This window comes from Pseudophryne corroboree, chromosome 9 (assembly GCF_028390025.1).
Source record: "Pseudophryne corroboree isolate aPseCor3 chromosome 9, aPseCor3.hap2, whole genome shotgun sequence".
In the NCBI taxonomy this organism is placed as follows: domain Eukaryota; kingdom Metazoa; phylum Chordata; class Amphibia; order Anura; family Myobatrachidae; genus Pseudophryne; species Pseudophryne corroboree.
Window position 1 is genome coordinate 129735395 of NC_086452.1, and position 18251 is coordinate 129753645.

Genomic DNA, 18251 nt, shown 5'->3' on the forward strand with positions numbered 1-18251 from the left:
ACAGTAGACGACATGTCCGTAATCGTTGTCAGGTCCTTCAGTCCGGACCAGATGTCAGCATCAGCAGTCGCTCCAGACTGCCCTGCATCACCGCCAGCGGGTGGGCTCGGAATTCTGAGCCTTTTCCTCGCACCCCCAGTTGCGGGAGAATGTGAAGGAGGAGATGTTGACAGGTCGCGTTCCGCTTGACTTGACAATTTTGTCACCAGCAGGTCTTTCAACCCCAGCAGACCTGTGTCTGCCGGAAAGAGAGATCCAAGGTAGGCTTTAAATCTAGGATCGAGCACGGTGGCCAAAATGTAGTGCTCTGATTTCAACAGATTGACCACCCGTGAATCCTTGTTAAGCGAATTAAGGGCTGCATCCACAAGTCCCACATGCCTAGCGGAATCGCTCCCTTTTAGCTCCTTCTTCAATGCCTCCAGCTTCTTCTGCAAAAGCCTGATGAGGGGAATGACCTGACTCAGGCTGGCAGTGTCTGAACTGACTTCACGTGTGGCAAGTTCAAAGGGCATCAGAACCTTGCACAACGTTGAAATCATTCTCCACTGCACTTGAGACAGGTGCATTCCATCTCCTATATCGTGCTCAATTGTATAGGCTTGAATGGCCTTTTGCTGCTCCTCCAACCTCTGAAGCATATAGAGGGTTGAATTCCACCTCGTTACCACTTCTTGCTTCAGATGATGGCAGGGCAGGTTCAGTAGTTTTTGGTGGTGCTCCAGTCTTCTGTACGTGGTGCCTGTACGCCGAAAGTGTCCCGCAATTTTTCTGGCCACCGACAGCATCTCTTGCACGCCCCTGTCGTTTTTAAAAAAATTCTGCACCACCAAATTCAAGGTATGTGCAAAACATGGGACGTGCTGGAATTTGCCCATATTTAATGCACACACAATATTGCTGGCGTTGTCCGATGCCACAAATCCACAGGAGAGTCCAATTGGGGTAAGCCATTCCGCGATGATCTTCCTCAGTTGCCGTAAGAGGTTTTCAGCTGTGTGCGTATTCTGGAAAGCGGTGATACAAAGCATAGCCTGCCTAGGAAAGAGTTGGCGTTTGCGAGATGCTGCTACTGGTGCCGCCGCTGCTGTTCTTGCGGCGGGAGTCCATACATCTACCCAGTGGGCTGTCACAGTCATATAGTCCTGACCCTGCCCTGCTCCACTTGTCCACATGTCCGTGGTTAAGTGGACATTGGGTACAACTGCATTTTTTAGGAGACTGGTGAGTCTTTTTCTGACGTCCGTGTACATTCTCGGTATCGCCTGCCTAGAGAAGTGGAACCTAGATGGTATTTGGTAACGGGGGCACACTGCCTCAATAAATTGTCTAGTTCCCTGTGAACTAACGGCGGATACCGGACGCACGTCTAACACCAACATAGTTGTCAAGGACTCAGTTATCCGCTTTGCAGTAGGATGACTGCTGTGATATTTCATCTTCCTCGCAAAGGACTGTTGAACAGTCAATTGCTTACTGGAAGTAGTACAAGTGGGCTTACGACTTCCCCTCTGGGATGACCATCGACTCCCAGCGGCAACAACAGCAGCGCCAGCAGCAGTAGGCGTTACACGCAAGGATGCATCGGAGGAATCCCAGGCAGGAGAGGACTCGTCAGACTTGCCAGTGACATGGCCTGCAGGACTATTGGCATTCCTGGGGAAGGAGGAAATTGACACTGAGGGAGTTGGTGGGGTGGTTTGCGTGAGCTTGGTTACAAGAGGAAGGGATTTACTGGTCAGTGGACTGCTTCCGCTGTCACCCAAAGTTTTTGAACTTGTCACTGACTTATTATGAATGCGCTGCAGGTGACGTATAAGGGAGGATGTTCCGAGGTGGTTAACGTCCTTACCCCTACTTATTACAGCTTGACAAAGGGAACACACGGCTTGACACCTGTTGTCCGCATTTCTGGTGAAATACCTCCACACCGAAGAGCTGATTTTTTTGGTATTTTCACCTGGCATGTCAACGGCCATATTCCTCCCACGGACAACAGGTGTCTCCCCGGGTGCCTGACTTAAACAAACCACCTCACCATCAGAATCCTCCTGGTCAATTTCCTCCCCAGCGCCAGCAACACCCATATCCTCCTCATCCTGGTGTACTTCAACACTGACATCTTCAATCTGACTATCAGGAACTGGACTGCGGGTGCTCCTTCCAGCACTTGCAGGGGGCGTGCAAATGGTGGAAGGCGCATGCTCTTCACGTCCAGTGTTGGGAAGGTCAGGCATCGCAACCGACACAATTGGACTCTCCTTGTGGATTTGGGATTTCAAAGAACGCACAGTTCTTTGCGGTGCTTTTGCCAGCTTGAGTCTTTTCAGTTTTCTAGCGAGAGGCTGAGTGCTTCCATCCTCATGTGAAGCTGAACCACTAGCCATGAACATAGGCCAGGGCCTCAGCCGTTCCTTGCCACTCCGTGTGGTAAATGGCATATTGGCAAGTTTACGCTTCTCCTCCGACAATTTTATTTTAGGTTTTGGAGTCCTTTTTTTTCTGATATTTGGTGTTTTGGATTTGACATGCTCTGTACTATGACATTGGGCATCGGCCTTGGCAGACGACGTTGCTGGCATTTCATCGTCTCGGCCATGACTAGTGGCAGCAGCTTCAGCACGAGGTGGAAGTGGATCTTGATCTTTCCCTAATTTTGGAACCTCAACTTTTTTGTTCTCCATATTTTATAGGCAGAACTAAAAGGCACCTCAGGTAAACAATGGAGATGGATGGATTGGATACTAGTATACAATTATGGACGGACTGCCACGGTTAGGTGGTATAAAAAAACCACGGTTAGGTGGTATATAATACAATTATGGATGGACGGACTGCCTGCCGAGTGCCGACACAGAGGTAGCCACAGCCGTGAACTACCGCACTGTACACTGGTTGATAAAGAGATAGTAGTATACTCGTAACAACTAGTATGACGACGGTATAAAGAATGAAAAAAAAACCACGGTTAGGTGGTATATATTATAATACAATTATGGTTGGACGGACTGCCTGCCGAGTGCCGACACAGAGGTAGCCACAGCCGTGAACTACCGCACTGTACACTGGTTGATAAAGAGATAGTAGTATACTCGTAACAACTAGTATGACGACGGTATAAAGAATGAAAAAAAAACCACGGTTAGGTGGTATATATTATAATACAATTATGGATGGACGGACTGCCTGCCGAGTGCCGACACAGAGGTAGCCACAGCCGTGAACTACCGCACTGTACACTGGTTGATAAAGAGATAGTAGTATACTCGTAACAACTAGTATGACGACGGTATAAAGAATGAAAAAAAAACCACGGTTAGGTGGTATATATTATAATACAATTATGGATGGACGGACTGCCTGCCGAGTGCCGACACAGAGGTAGCCACAGCCGTGAACTACCGCACTGTACACTGGTTGATAAAGAGATAGTAGTATACTCGTAACAACTAGTATGACGACGGTATAAAGAATGAAAAAAAAACCACGGTTAGGTGGTATATAATACAATTATGGTTGGACGGACTGCCTGCCGAGTGCCGACACAGAGGTAGCCACAGCCGTGAACTACCGCACTGTACACTGGTTGATAAAGAGATAGTAGTATACTCGTAACAACTAGTATGACGACGGTATAAAGAATGAAAAAAAAACCACGGTTAGGTGGTATATAATACAATTATGGTTGGACGGACTGCCTGCCGAGTGCCGACACAGAGGTAGCCACAGCCGTGAACTACCGCACTGTACACTGGTTGATAAAGAGATAGTAGTATACTCGTAACAACTAGTATGACGACGGTATAAAGAATGAAAAAAAAAACCACGGTTAGGTGGTATATATTATAATACAATTATGGATGGACGGACTGCCTGCCGAGTGCCGACACAGAGGTAGCCACAGCCGTGAACTACCGCACTGTACACTGGTTGATAAAGAGATAGTAGTATACTCGTAACAACTAGTATGACGACGGTATAAAGAATGAAAAAAAAAACACGGTTAGGTGGTATATAATACAATTATGGTTGGACGGACTGCCTGCCGAGTGCCGACACAGAGGTAGCCACAGCCGTGAACTACCGCACTGTACACTGGTTGATAAAGAGATAGTAGTATACTCGTAACAACTAGTATGACGACGGTATAAAGAATGAAAAAAAAAACACGGTTAGGTGGTATATAATACAATTATGGTTGGACGGACTGCCTGCCGAGTGCCGACACAGAGGTAGCCACAGCCGTGAACTACCGCACTGTACACTGGTTGATAAAGAGATAGTAGTATACTCGTAACAACTAGTATGACGACGGTATAAAGAATGAAAAAAAAAACCACGGTTAGGTGGTATATATTATAATACAATTATGGTTGGACGGACTGCCTGCCGAGTGCCGACACAGAGGTAGCCACAGCCGTGAACTACCGCACTGTACACTGGTTGATAAAGAGATAGTAGTATACTCGTAACAACTAGTATGACGACGGTATAAAGAATGAAAAAAAAACCACGGTTAGGTGGTATATATTATAATACAATTATGGATGGACGGACTGCCTGCCGAGTGCCGACACAGAGGTAGCCACAGCCGTGAACTACCGCACTGTACACTGGTTGATAAAGAGATAGTAGTATACTCGTAACAACTAGTATGACGACGGTATAAAGAATGAAAAAAAAAACACGGTTAGGTGGTATATAATACAATTATGGTTGGACGGACTGCCTGCCGAGTGCCGACACAGAGGTAGCCACAGCCGTGAACTACCGCACTGTACACTGGTTGATAAAGAGATAGTAGTATACTCGTAACAACTAGTATGACGACGGTATAAAGAATGAAAAAAAAACCACGGTTAGGTGGTATATATTATAATACAATTATGGATGGACGGACTGCCTGCCGAGTGCCGACACAGAGGTAGCCACAGCCGTGAACTACCGCACTGTACTGTGTCTGCTGCTAATATAGACTGGTTGATAAAGAGATAGTATACAATACTACTAATATACTGGTGGTCAGGCACTGGTCACCACTAGTCACACTGGCAGTGGCACTCCTGCAGCAAAAGTGTGCACTGTTTAATTTTAATATAATATTATTTATCATGTACTCCTGGCTCCTGCTATAACAACCTGCAGTGCTCCCCAGTCTCCCCCACAATTATAAGCTTTATATACAATACATTGATGTGCAGCACACTGGGCTGAGCAGTGCACACAGACTGAGTCACTGTGTGACTGTGTATCGTTTTTTTCAGGCAGAGAACGGATATATTAAATAAAACAAACAACTGCACTGTCTCTGGTGGTCACTGGTCACTGTGGTCGTCAGTCACTAAACTCTGTCTGCACTCTCTTCTAATCTACAGTATCACAGCAATCTCTCTCTCTCTCTCTCTTCTAAATCTAATCTAAATGGAGAGGACGCCAGCCACGTCCTCTCCCTATCAATCTCAATGCACGTGTGAAAATGGCGGCGACGCGCGGCTCCTTATATAGAATCCGAGTCTCGCGAGAATCCGACAGCGTCATGATGACGTTCGGGCGCGCTCGGGTTAACCGAGCAAGGCGGGAAGATCCGAGTCGCTCGGACCCGTGAAAAAAAAAGTGAAGTTCGTGCGGGTTCGGATTCAAAGAAACCGAACCCGCTCATCTCTATGTTTTACAAGTCACTCACGTAAAACACTGCCAAAAAAACCGAATGACATCGACATCGGAAAACCCGAAAATGCAGAATACGGCAGCTTAGTAAATTAGTCGTAATAAATTCAAAAAGTTGCAGTTTTACACTTTCAATGTCATTCGTGATTATTCTCCCACCAAATCGGGAGAATTACGAATGTTAGTAAATATACCCCACGGAGTCACCCAGCCGAAATCGCTAATAACGGCCTTAAAACAGGTATCCAGTGCGCATTGGTCAGCTCAAAATTCTTAATGTGTCGTTAATCATGTACCCACCTAGACAACTTTCAAAGACTTATTCAACGAATGTCTTGTACCACTGCAACCAGGGCAGAGTCCCCCAGATGTTACGCTTAAGGCATCACATCTATGAGTCCGTGGGAGCGCCCCACGCGGCTCATACCTTGACTGAGTACCACACTCGGATATCCCACCCTTGACTAAAACCTGTCAAGTATCCATAATTCCATGGAATCTACACAAACTTATTCTAAGAAGAGGAACATCAACAACAAAAAATAACAGTTAGTCCATCTGGAAAGAGAATAAAATAGTGTTAGCAAGTTTAGCATAGGTAGAATTATCCATATTCTTTTCTTCTTCCTAAATAAGGTACTTATATTCAGTCATTAACAATCTATTAATTTTAACTAATTGTATTGTAAGTGCATTGCATGTGTGTGCTCAGTAATGCTACTGTACAGTATGATACAGATCCCTGTTTTATTGGGTCTTGTACACTGTAAACAATACCCCCATTCTGTTTGCTTAAATTTTGAGCAAAACAACAAGGTGTGGTAAGCTGAAATCATGCTTCACATTGGTGCTAAAAGCCTTCCTGTGTTAAGTATGATTTCCTTAACAAACATTAGAAAAGTTGCCAATTAAGTAATGTTTGTGTCATTACTTCAGCACAGTACATTGGAATACACTTTCCATACATTTCAGTTAAACAAAAAAATTACTATCGCTATCAATAAATTTTCAGTTCTATTTATTTTTGCTTCAAAACTATAAAAACTTTTATATTTATCCCAAAAAAATGTACAAGTCATATATTGGTTTGCTGCAATTAATTATGCATCTGTTAAGAACAAAACTAAATCAGTTTGACTTTAAACTTTAAAACAATTTTTACTCTGTCCCATACAAATTCTTTAGTTACTTTACTATTCAAGGAAACCTATTGGTATGCAAATCTTAGGTCTTAAACCAGCCAGAAAAGGAACTGTTTGCACATCAATTAGAACAATGGTGATAATTCCTGGCTGTATTGGCTGTGAACAAGTTGATCTAAACAGCAAAATGTCTGCTTTATAAACTTGTAGAGAGTGCTACAGTTTATAATACATTTGATAACTGGATTTGCTGTAACAAATAGAAGTTATAAATTAAAACCATACTTGCTTGGTTAATGTCTTCAGTGTGAATCCTTGGTCTTGAGGAAACTTCTTAGTGCTGAAAAAAAACACATTTTGCACGGAGAGAGATATAGTATATTTTGTATACAAGCGATTTAAACTGAAAAAAAAAATTAATATGGGTTCTCTGCTTTTAAATTGAAAGCAGTACTGTTCGGGCGCCAATGATAAGGGGTAATGATAAAGGGGTATACATTTTCCTTCTCTATTCCCCTCCTTTTCTCTGTCTGATTCTATTGCTTGTATTATATTACTATGTTTCATATCTTTGAAGCAAATGTATAATTTTAACCCTTTAGTGATTTATAATAATTCATCACTAATTGTGTACCTTTTATTAATAAACCCGCAGAGGTTGCATCTAGACATATATATCTTTAAATCATTAGGAATATTCTGTTCATATAAGAATGCACGCCAGTCATATATAATGTAAATCATAAGAATGTATTTCAACAAACAATTGCTACTCATAGAATTCACTTTTATCATTAAACACTATTGGTCAAATACAATGCAAGTTACCATATAATAGTTTCACAGATTTAAACTATATAAGAAAAGAACAGGATGAAAGAAGTGTGAATATGTATGTATGTACTGTATATATATATTTATTACTGGGGAGATATAACTCAAAGCACTCGGCTAAATCCTAGATTTATTGATACACACTGCTCAAAAAAATAAAGGGAACACTAAAATAACACATCCTAGATCTGAATGAATGAAATATTCTTATTAAATACTTTGTTCTTTACATAGTTGAATGTGCTGACAACAAAATCACACAAAAATTATCAATGGAAATCAAATTTATTAACCCATGGAGGTCTGGATTTGGAGTCACCCTCAAAATTAAAGTGGAAAAACACACTACAGGCTGATCCAACTTTGATGTAATGTCCTTAAAACAAGTCAGAATGAGGCTCAGTAGTGTGTGTGGCGCTTTGAAACACTTGTGGCACCTTATAAATAAAATTTTATAATAATAATCAGTCTTGTGCTACATCAGTCCAGTCACAGTGGTGGTTTCCTCTGCTGCCATATGTCCAGTGTTGTTGTATAAGTCCAGTCCATTGCAGTGGTGCTGTGTTATCCTGCATCAGTCCAGTGGTGGTGTCCCTGTGCTGCTGTATAAGTCCTGTGGTACTGCTGTATATGTCCAGTGATACTGCCGTATATGTCCAGTTATACTGCTGTATATGTCCAGCAGGTACTGCCATATAAATCCAGTGGTACTGCCATATAATTCCAGTGATACTGCGGTATATTGCCAGTGGTCATGGCGTATAAATCTAGTGGTACTGCCATATATGTCCAATGGTACTGCCGTATAAATCCAGTGATACTGCCGTATATGTCCAGTGGTACTGCCATATAAATCCAGTGGCACTTTCATATAAATCCAGTCCAGTGAAACTGCCGTATATGTCTAGTGGTACTGATATATAATTCCAGTGATACTGCTGTATAATTCCAGTGGTTCTGGCATATAAATCCAGTCCAGTGATGCTGCCGTATATGTCCAGTGGTACTACCATATAACTCCAGTGATACTTCTGTATATGTCCAGTGGTAATGCCGTATATGTCCAGTGGTACTGCCATATATGTCCAGTGGTAATGCCATATAAATCCAGCGATACTGCCGTATATGTCCAGTGATACTGCTGTATATGTCCAGTGGTACTGCCATATAAATCCAGTGATACTACCGTATGTGTCCAGTAATACTGACGTGTAAATCCAGTGGTACTGTTGTATAAATTCAGTTCAGTGATACTGCTGTATATGTCCAGTGGAACTGCTGTATAATTCCAGTGATACTACCATATAATTCCAGTGGTACTGGCATATAAATACAGTCCAGTGATGCTGCCGTATATGTCCAGTGGTACTGCCATATAATTCCAGTGAAACTGCCGTATATGTCCAGAGGTAATGCCGTAAATGTCCAGTGGTACTGGTGCATAAATCCAGTCCAGTGATACTGCCATATATGTCCAGCAGTACTGCCATGTAAGTCAAGCGATAGTGCTCTAAATGTCCAGTGAAACTGCTGTATATGTCCAGTGGTACTGGCATATAAATCATGTCCAGTGATACTGCCGTATATGTCCAGTGAAACTGCTGTATATGTCCACTGGTACTGCTGTATAAATCCTGTTGTACTGGAATATAAATCCAGTCCAGTGATACTGCCGTATAAGTCCAGTGGTACTGTCATATAACTCAAGTGATACTGCCATATAATTCCAGTAATACTGCTGTATAATTCCAGTGGTACTGGCGTATAACTCCTTTGTCACTGCTGTATAAATCAAGTCCAGTGGTACTGCCATATAAATCTAGTGGTACTGCCATATAATTCCAATGATACTGCCCTATAATTCCAGTGATACTGATGAATAATTACAGTGGTACTAACATAAAAATCCAGTGATACTGCTTTATAAATCCAGTATAGTGGTACTGCCATATAAGTCCAGTGATACTGCTATATAATTCCAGTGGTACTGCCATATAAATCCAGTCCAGTGGTGCTGCCATATAAATTCAGTGGTGCAGTCATGTGCTGTATATTATTTACTCCAAATAAAGTGGTTATTAATATTTAATCCAAATAATTTTCACAGGGTTTGCCCTGTGTGGTGTAGAGTTATACTCTCCTATACCGCATATTGTTATATAATTCCCAAAAAATAATGAGATTAATAAGAGTTAAGCTGGCAAAAGCACGGCAAAGAACTGTGCATTCTAAGATGGTATCACAAATCCCCAAGGAGAGTCCAAGTGTGTCGGCAGTTATGATGCCTGATGTTCCCAACACGGGAGACTGGAAGAGATGGCTCCTTCGACCATTTGCACGCCCCCTGCAAGTGCTGGGAGTAGCACCCACAGTCCAATTTCTGCTATTCAAATTGAAGATGTCACTGTTGAAGCACACAAGGATGAAGATATGGGTGTTGCTGTTGCTGAGGAGGAAGTTGACAATGAGCATTCTGATGCAGAGATGGTTTGTTGAAATCAGGCACCTGGGGAGACACCTGTTGTCCATGGGATGAATGAGCCCATGGTGATGCCTGGGCAAAATACAAAAAAAAGACACCTTTTCAGTGTGAAATTATTTCTCCACAAATCCGGACAACGGGTGTCAAGCCATGTCTTGCCTCTGTCAATCCATAATAAGTAGAGGTAAGGACATTAACCACCTAGGAACAGCCTCCCTTATACATCACCTGCTGCGCATTCATCAGTAGTCAGTGTCAAAATGAGAAACTTTGGGTAAGAGCGTAAGCAGTCCACTGACACCTTAATCCCTTCTTCCTCTTGTACCCAAGCTCCTGCAAGCCACACCACCAACTCCCTAAACGTCAACTTCCACCTCAGTCAGGAACATCAGTAGTCCTGCAGGCCATGTCGCTGGCAAGAATGAGGAGTCCTCTCCTAACTGGGATTTCTCTGAAGGATCCTTGAGTGGTACACCTACTGCAGCTGTTGCTGCCACTGCTGTTGTTGCTGCTGGGATTCTATCATCATCCCAGAGGGGAAGTCGGAAGACCACTTGTACTACTTCCAGTAAGCAATTGACTGTCCAACAGTCCTTTGTGAGGAAGATGAAATATGACAGCAGTCATCCTATTGCAAAGTGGATAACTGAGGCCTTGACTGCTATGTTGGTGGTAGATGTGCATCTGGTATCCGACATTAGTTTAGTGGGACTTAGATAATTGATGGAGGTAGGGTCTCCCTAGTACCAAATCCCATCTAGGGTACATTTCATTAGGCAGGCCATACCGAGAATGTACAAAGACATCAGAAAAAGTGTCCTCAATGTCCTAAAAAAGGCAGTTGTACCCACTTTTCACTTAACCACGAACATGTGGACAAGTGGAACAGGGCAGACTAAGGACTATATGACTGTGACAGCCCACTGGGTAGATGTATTACCTCCCGCAGCAACAACAGCAGCAGCACCAGTAGCAGCATCTCGCAAACCCCAACTCATTCCTAGGCAGGCTATGCTATTACTCACCGCTTTCCATAAGAGGCACACCACTGACAACTTCTTACAGAAACTGAGGGACATCATTGCACAATGGCTTACCTCAATTAGACTCTCCTGGGGATTTGTGATATTAGACAATGCCACCAATATTGTGCGTGCATTACATCAGTGCAAATTCCAGCGCGTCCCATGTTTTGCACATACAATTAATTTGGTGGTGCAGAATTTTTTGAAAAATGACAGGGGCATGCAGGAGATTGTGTTGGTGGCCCGAAAAATTGCGGACCACTTTCGACATTAAGCTGCTGCATGACGAATACTGGAGCACCAGCAAACACTCTTGAACCTGCCCTGCCATCAACTGAAGTAAGAGGTGGTAACGAGGCATAATTCAACACTCTATATACTTCAGAGGTTGAAGGAGGAGCAAAAGGCCATTCAAGCCTATACATCCACCTATGATATACTGTAGGCAAAGGAGGAGGAATGCACCTGACTCAAGCGCAGTGGAAAATGTTTTCCGTCTTGTGCAAGGTTCTCTTAACTCTTCGAACTTGCCACACGTGAAGGCAGTTCAGACACTGCCAGCTTCAGTCAGGTCATTCCTCTCATCAGGCTTTTGCAGAAGCAGCTGGAGAAATTGAAGGAGGAGCTAAGACAGAGCGATTCCGCAAAGTATGTGGGACTTGTGGATGGAGCCCTTCATTCGCTTTGCCAGGATTCAAGGGTGGTCAATCTGTTGAAATCAGAGCACTACATTTTGGCCACCGTGCTCTATCTGGTATCCGTTCACATGGTCGACCATGTTATGGTCGACAGTCATTAGGTCGACCACTATTGGTCGACATTGACATGGTCGACATGGACACATGGTCGACGCATGAAAATGGTCGACACATGAAAAGGTCGACATGAGTTTTTTAACTTTTTTCTTTTGGGGAACTTTTCCATACTTTACGATCCAAGTGGACTACGATTGGAACGGTAATCTGTGCTGAGCGAAGCGAAGGCACCATGCCCGAAGCATGGCGAGTGAAGCGAGCCATGCGAGGGGACGCGGTGCACTAATTGGGGTTCCCAGTCACTTTACGCAAAAAACGACACCAAAAAAAGTTAAAAAACTCATGTCGGCCTTTTCATGTGTCGACCTTTCATGTGTCAACCATTTTCATGTGTCGACCATGTGTCCATGTCGACCATGTCAATGTCGACCAATAGTGGTCGACCTAATGACTGTCGACCATAATATGGTCGACCATTCATACCGGAACCGCTCGATCTTAGGTTTAAAGCCTAAGTTGTAGCTCTCTTTCCGGCAGACACAAGTCTGCAGAGGTTCAAAGACCTGCTGGTGAGAAAATTGTCAACTCAAGCAGAACGTGACCCATCAACAGCTCCTCCTTCATTTTCTCCCACAACTGGGGCTGCGAGGAAAAGGATAATATTTAATAGCTCACCCGCTGGCGGTGATGCAGGGCAGTCAGGAGCAAGTGCTTACATCTGGTCCGGACTGAAGGACCTGCTAACGATTACTGACATGTCTACTGTTACTGCATATGATATACTGTCACCATTGAAAGAATGGTGGAGGATTATAAGAGTGACAGCATCCAAGTAGGCATGTCAGACAGTCCGTACATATATTGGCAGGAAAAAGAGGCAATTTGGCAAGTTGTCCACCCTCCAATGTGTACTTCAAAAGAGTGTTTAGTGCAGCCGGTAAACTTGTCAGCGATCGGCATAGGAGGTTACTTACACAAAATGTGGAGAAAATAATGTTCATCAAAATGAATTATAAATTCCACCGGGAAGACCTTTACCAGCAATTGCCTCCAGAAAGTACACAGGGACCTGTGATAGTGGATTCCATTGGGGACGAAATAATACTCCGTGAGGAGGAGGATGTACACACTGAAAGGGGTGAGGAATCGGAGGAAGAGGATGAGGTTGACATATTTCCTCTGTAGAGCCAATTTGTGCAAGGAGAGATTTATTGCTTCTTTTTTGGTGGGGGCCCAAACAAACCAGTCATTTCAGCCACAGTCATGGGGCAGACCCTGTCGCTGAAATGATGGGTTTGTTAAAGTGTGCATGTCCTGTTTATACAACATAAGGGTGGATGGGAGGGCCCAAGGACAATTCCATATTGCACCTATTTTTCTTCTTTGCATCATGTGCTGTTTGGGGACTAGTTTTTTAAAGTGCCATCCTGTCTGACAGTGCCGTAAAACTCCAGGGGTTACATAGTCAGTGAGGTTGAAAGAGGCAAAATGGCCATTGGTTCCAACCTGAATTCTGTGTTAATCTGTTCATATTATAATGTGCCTGCTGAAGTAATGGCTTAGTACAAGTTGATAGCTATGATTCTTACCACTCCCAGATAATTTAATGTCAATATGTTAAATGCTATAGCCCTGGATACATTTTCCAGTTAGGTATTTGTCCAATCCGCTTTGAAATACATTTACAGAGTCTGCCATTATTACCTTCTCTGGCAGGGAGTACCAAATATTTATTGAGCTTACCATGAAGAACCCTTTCCTACGATGTCTATGGATTTTTCTCTCCTCTAGCCTAAGCAAGTGCCCACGCGTCCTATACAGTGTTCTTTTAATAAACATATCTGCTGCTAGCTCCTTGTAATGACCCTTTACATATTTGAAGATATTAATAATATCTCCTCTTAGATGCCTCTTTTCTAATGTATACATATTTAACCTAGCAAGCCTTTCCTCGTACTCCAGAGACTCTAACCCTTTAATCAGTTTAGTAGCTGTTCTTTTAACTCTTTCTAGTTCCCCAATATTTTTTTTATAATATGGTGCCCAGAACTGAACACAATATTCCAGGTGCGGACATATCAACGATTTGTACAGTGGCAGGATTACATTCTCGTCCCCTGTTTCAATGCCCCATTTAATGCACGCAAGCACTTTACTTGCCATATTTGCTGCACTTTGACTTTGTGCACTGTTATTAAGCCTATTATCTATGAGCACCCCCAAATCTTTGTCCACCATAGTTACCCCTATATTTTCCCCTTTTAGAATGTAGGATGCATGTGTGTTTTTTTTATCCCAAAATGCATAACTTTACATTTTTATATATTAAACCTCATTCTCCATATAGATGCCCAGGTTTGAAGTTTAAATAAGTAATTCTGTAGAGACTTCACATCGCCTTCTGAATTAATTACCTTACACAGTTTACTATCATCTGCAAAGATGCTTTCCAGGCCTATTCCTAGATCATTGATAAATATAATGAACAGCAGTGGGACAAGAATGGACCATTGTGGTATTCCGCTGACTACTGGTGCCAAACTGGAGAACATCCCATTGACCACTACTCATTGCACTCTGTCATCCAGCCAATTACCTATCCATGTACAAATAGTATATCCTAGACCAAGTACCCTTAATTTGTTGATCAGTCTCCTATGAGGCACTGTATAGAAGGCTTTTGCAAAATCTAGATACACCACGTCCACTGCTTTTCCATGGTCAAGATTCTTGCTCACTTCCTCGTAGAAGTTAATTAATTTAGTTTGGCATGATCTGTCCAGAGCCGGATTAAGAGGGTGGCCCTGGGGATAAGTACCCCGGACCCCTCTTTTTAAAAGGGCCCCCCGCTGCAGCCACAGATCGGATCTCTAGTCCGATCAGCAGTGCTGCGCTCCCGGGAGCCGGCGCGGCGGCTCCACATGCAGGGCCCCTATGCAATCTCTGTCCCCACTACCTCGGTTGCTCAATACTGCGCGGCTCACTGCAGTAAGATGCTGGCGGCAGCGGCGCCGCACGCAGGGAGTGTATACAGGATGGACAGCTGAGCGACGGCTCAGCTGTCCAATCATCTGTGGAGCAGCAGCCTGTGGCTCAGCCATTGGCTAAGCGCGCAGGCTGCAGGGAGGACAGCGTGTGGAGCCAGCCTGCACCCAGCCAGCACCCAGCCAGCACCATCATCAGAGCAATAGTAAGAGCAGTATTAGGTTCTGGGTTATTAATATATATATATAGATATATATATATATATATATATATATACACATATATATATATATATATATATATATATATATATATATATAAAATGCGCCCCGGTGCCTCCAGTATATATATAATATATATATACACGCACACACACAGTATCCGGAGGTGCGGCAATCCTGGCAGCTTGGAAAATGACTTTTTTTCCGTCATTTTCATCAGGTATGAAAATGATGGAATAAAAGTCTTTGAAACGTTGTCTTCACTTGCTGCTATACACACTTTTTTCTCGAAGCCACCAGGAGTGCCACACCTCCGGATACTGTATGTAATATATATTGCATTTGACTGTTTATTGGGAGAACCAGGCAATATGGACATATATAGAGATAGATAGATAGCTATATAGATAGACAGAGATATATAGATAGATAAATAGATAGATAGATAGATATGTGTGTGTGTGTGTGTGTGTGTGCGCGCCCTCCAAATTGGTAGCAATATTTGAAAAGAGACAAGGTTGCACTCAGAGTCTTTGAAGCAATTCACAAAGGTGTATTAAACACTCATCTTATACACCGTTTCCGGGCTTCCTGTGCTGCCCCGCCGCCACCCTCAGTCCTTCTCTGCATATCCGCATCCTTCACATCATTCCGGCCACAGCCTCCTCATCCACCGCACCACAGACCACAGCATCCTCAGCACCGCCGCTGCTAAATACTGTAGGTAATCTTACCCTGCTGCCTTTCCATCTCCCTAGTCCCTACTGTACGCCCTTGCTGTCCCTCTCCCCGTCACTCTCCCGGTCCCTATGTCCCTGCTGTCACTTTCCCTGTCACTCTTCCTGTCCCTGCTGTCACTCTCTGTCCCTATGTCCCTGCTGTCACTCTCCCTGTCCCTCTGTCACTCTCCATGTCCCTGCTGTCACTTTCCCTATCCCTCTGTCACTCTCACTAAATTTTTCCTCATTCCATGTGGCATAATGTGAATTTCGGCTCATTCTTTGTGCTATAATGTGAATTTCGACTCATACCGTGTGCTATATTGTTAAATTTGTGTCATTCTATGTGCTATAATGTGAATTTCGGCTCATACCGTGTGCTATAATGTGAATTTCAGCTCATACCGTGTGCTATAATGTGAATTTCGGCTCATTCTGTGGTATAATGTGAATTTCGTCTCATTCTGTGTGTTATAATGTGAATTTCTGCTCATTCTTTGTGCTATATTGTGAATTTTGACTCATACCGTGTGCTATAATGTGAATTTCGGCTCATTCTGTGTGCTATAATGTGAACTTCAGCTCATACAGTGTGGTATAATGTGAATTTCCGCTCAAACTGTGTGGTAAAATGTGAAAGGGGCATCAGTACTAGGTAGTATAAGGGGTCCTATTATTGTTGTGCATAATGTGTATAAGGGGTATATGGTGTTGTAAACTACAGTGAAGGACACGCTTCCTTTTGAGTGGCCATGCCCCCTTCCCTGGAGGCACTTGCATAATTGCAACCTTCACTTTTCCATACCACAACTTAAAAATTTCTGCTTCGACCACTGTATATAGGTAAATACCCAGGAGTTCAAGATAAAGGAATTTATGAACTGCAACAGCACATCAGTTATTTATTTATTAGAATGTATGTGCCATAAGATGTATGTGGGAAAAACGAAAAGGACATTGAAAATTAGGATACAGGAGCATATAAGGAGCATCAAAAATAAGCTGGAGACGCATCTAATTTACAGACATTTCAAACTCGAACACAACTCCAATCCAGAGGAACTTTCTTTCAAGGCGATAGAACATGTTACGAGCGGCGAAAGAGGCGGTGACCTAGCGAAAAAGCTTTCCCAGAGGGAAATGTATTGGATATTCCAACTGAAAACCACACATCCCATGGGCTTCAACGAAGGTTACGAAATCGCACCGTTCCTGTGAAAGAAAATCCCTGGCTGATTGATCCGGTTTTCTTTTCCTCTTCTACCCTTTAAGCACTCAGCACCTTTCTAGCATTTTATCTGTATCAAAACACTATGTATCATGTAGTATGTCAATACTTTTAATAAAAAATGGATTACTGTGTACTTGAGTCACTTCACCGCAGATACAGTCATACCACACTGGTAGACGCCCAATCTCGACCGACCTTGGAAGCTAAGCAGTGTAGGGCCTAACCAGTACCAAATGGGGTACCATTTGCGAAGATTGGGTACTGTACGTAATGGGTTATGGTGGACCATAAAACAGTTTCCGCAATATTGACACACAAATAGTCCATTAGTTCACAATACACACTATTTTTATCATTATTTATGTTCAAATATCACTGTCTGTCATGCACACCTGCACTATTATTATACGCAACACTTCCAACTAGATATGACAGACCTATATAGTGTTCCACCCATCTTTTAATTCATACTATATATTTAATCTTATTTATTAGTAGCACTAATATATATTCTATGCACTATTTAATTGTATTAATATTTTTAGACCTCGTATGCACTATAGTAATCAATGGACCACTCAGTCCCCTTTTTTATATATTTTTTATATAATTTATTAATGGCACTGTCTATCTCTAATATTTCTTTAATAATGCTATGATTGATCTCCCTAAACATTTTATTAAGCATTAATATATTAGCCTTATTGACTGGCATTAACTCCTGGTAATTCTTTATGACATCTTATTCTAGCAATATATTTTATTCTGTGTCTCAGTAACCTGCCTTACCCGCTCCCATACCCTCTTACTAATTGATAGATAACTGGATAATGGATGGTATATAACAATTAGGCTTTAATGATACTCTATCCATAAGAAATCTTTCACATTCCGCTCACGTCACATTATGAATACATAATATACCGCCGATTACTAACCATAGCTAATATTAATACTAATCCGTACTTATAAATCTAACAAAAACCACAATGGTGTTCTAATATTTGTTTTCATTTGTATTCCATTGTATATTGGTTTCCGTGGAGACTTCTCTCATCACTTAAACCTACATCAGGATAAAACATGTCTGCAGTCATAAAAACTTCATGAAAATGGCCGCCGTGATAACTGACAGCTTCCCCCATCCAATTACATCGAAGGAGCAGTCTGTTCCCGCCCTGACAGGAAGC

The 18251-nt window shown here is 42.7% G+C and overlaps 1 pseudogene; it reads left to right on the forward strand.

Moving 5' to 3' along the window:
• The first annotated feature begins 17212 nt into the window (after positions 1 to 17212).
• On the forward strand, positions 17213 to 17331 carry LOC134958985 (5S ribosomal RNA; annotated as a pseudogene).
• The last annotated feature ends 920 nt before the right edge of the window (positions 17332 to 18251 follow it).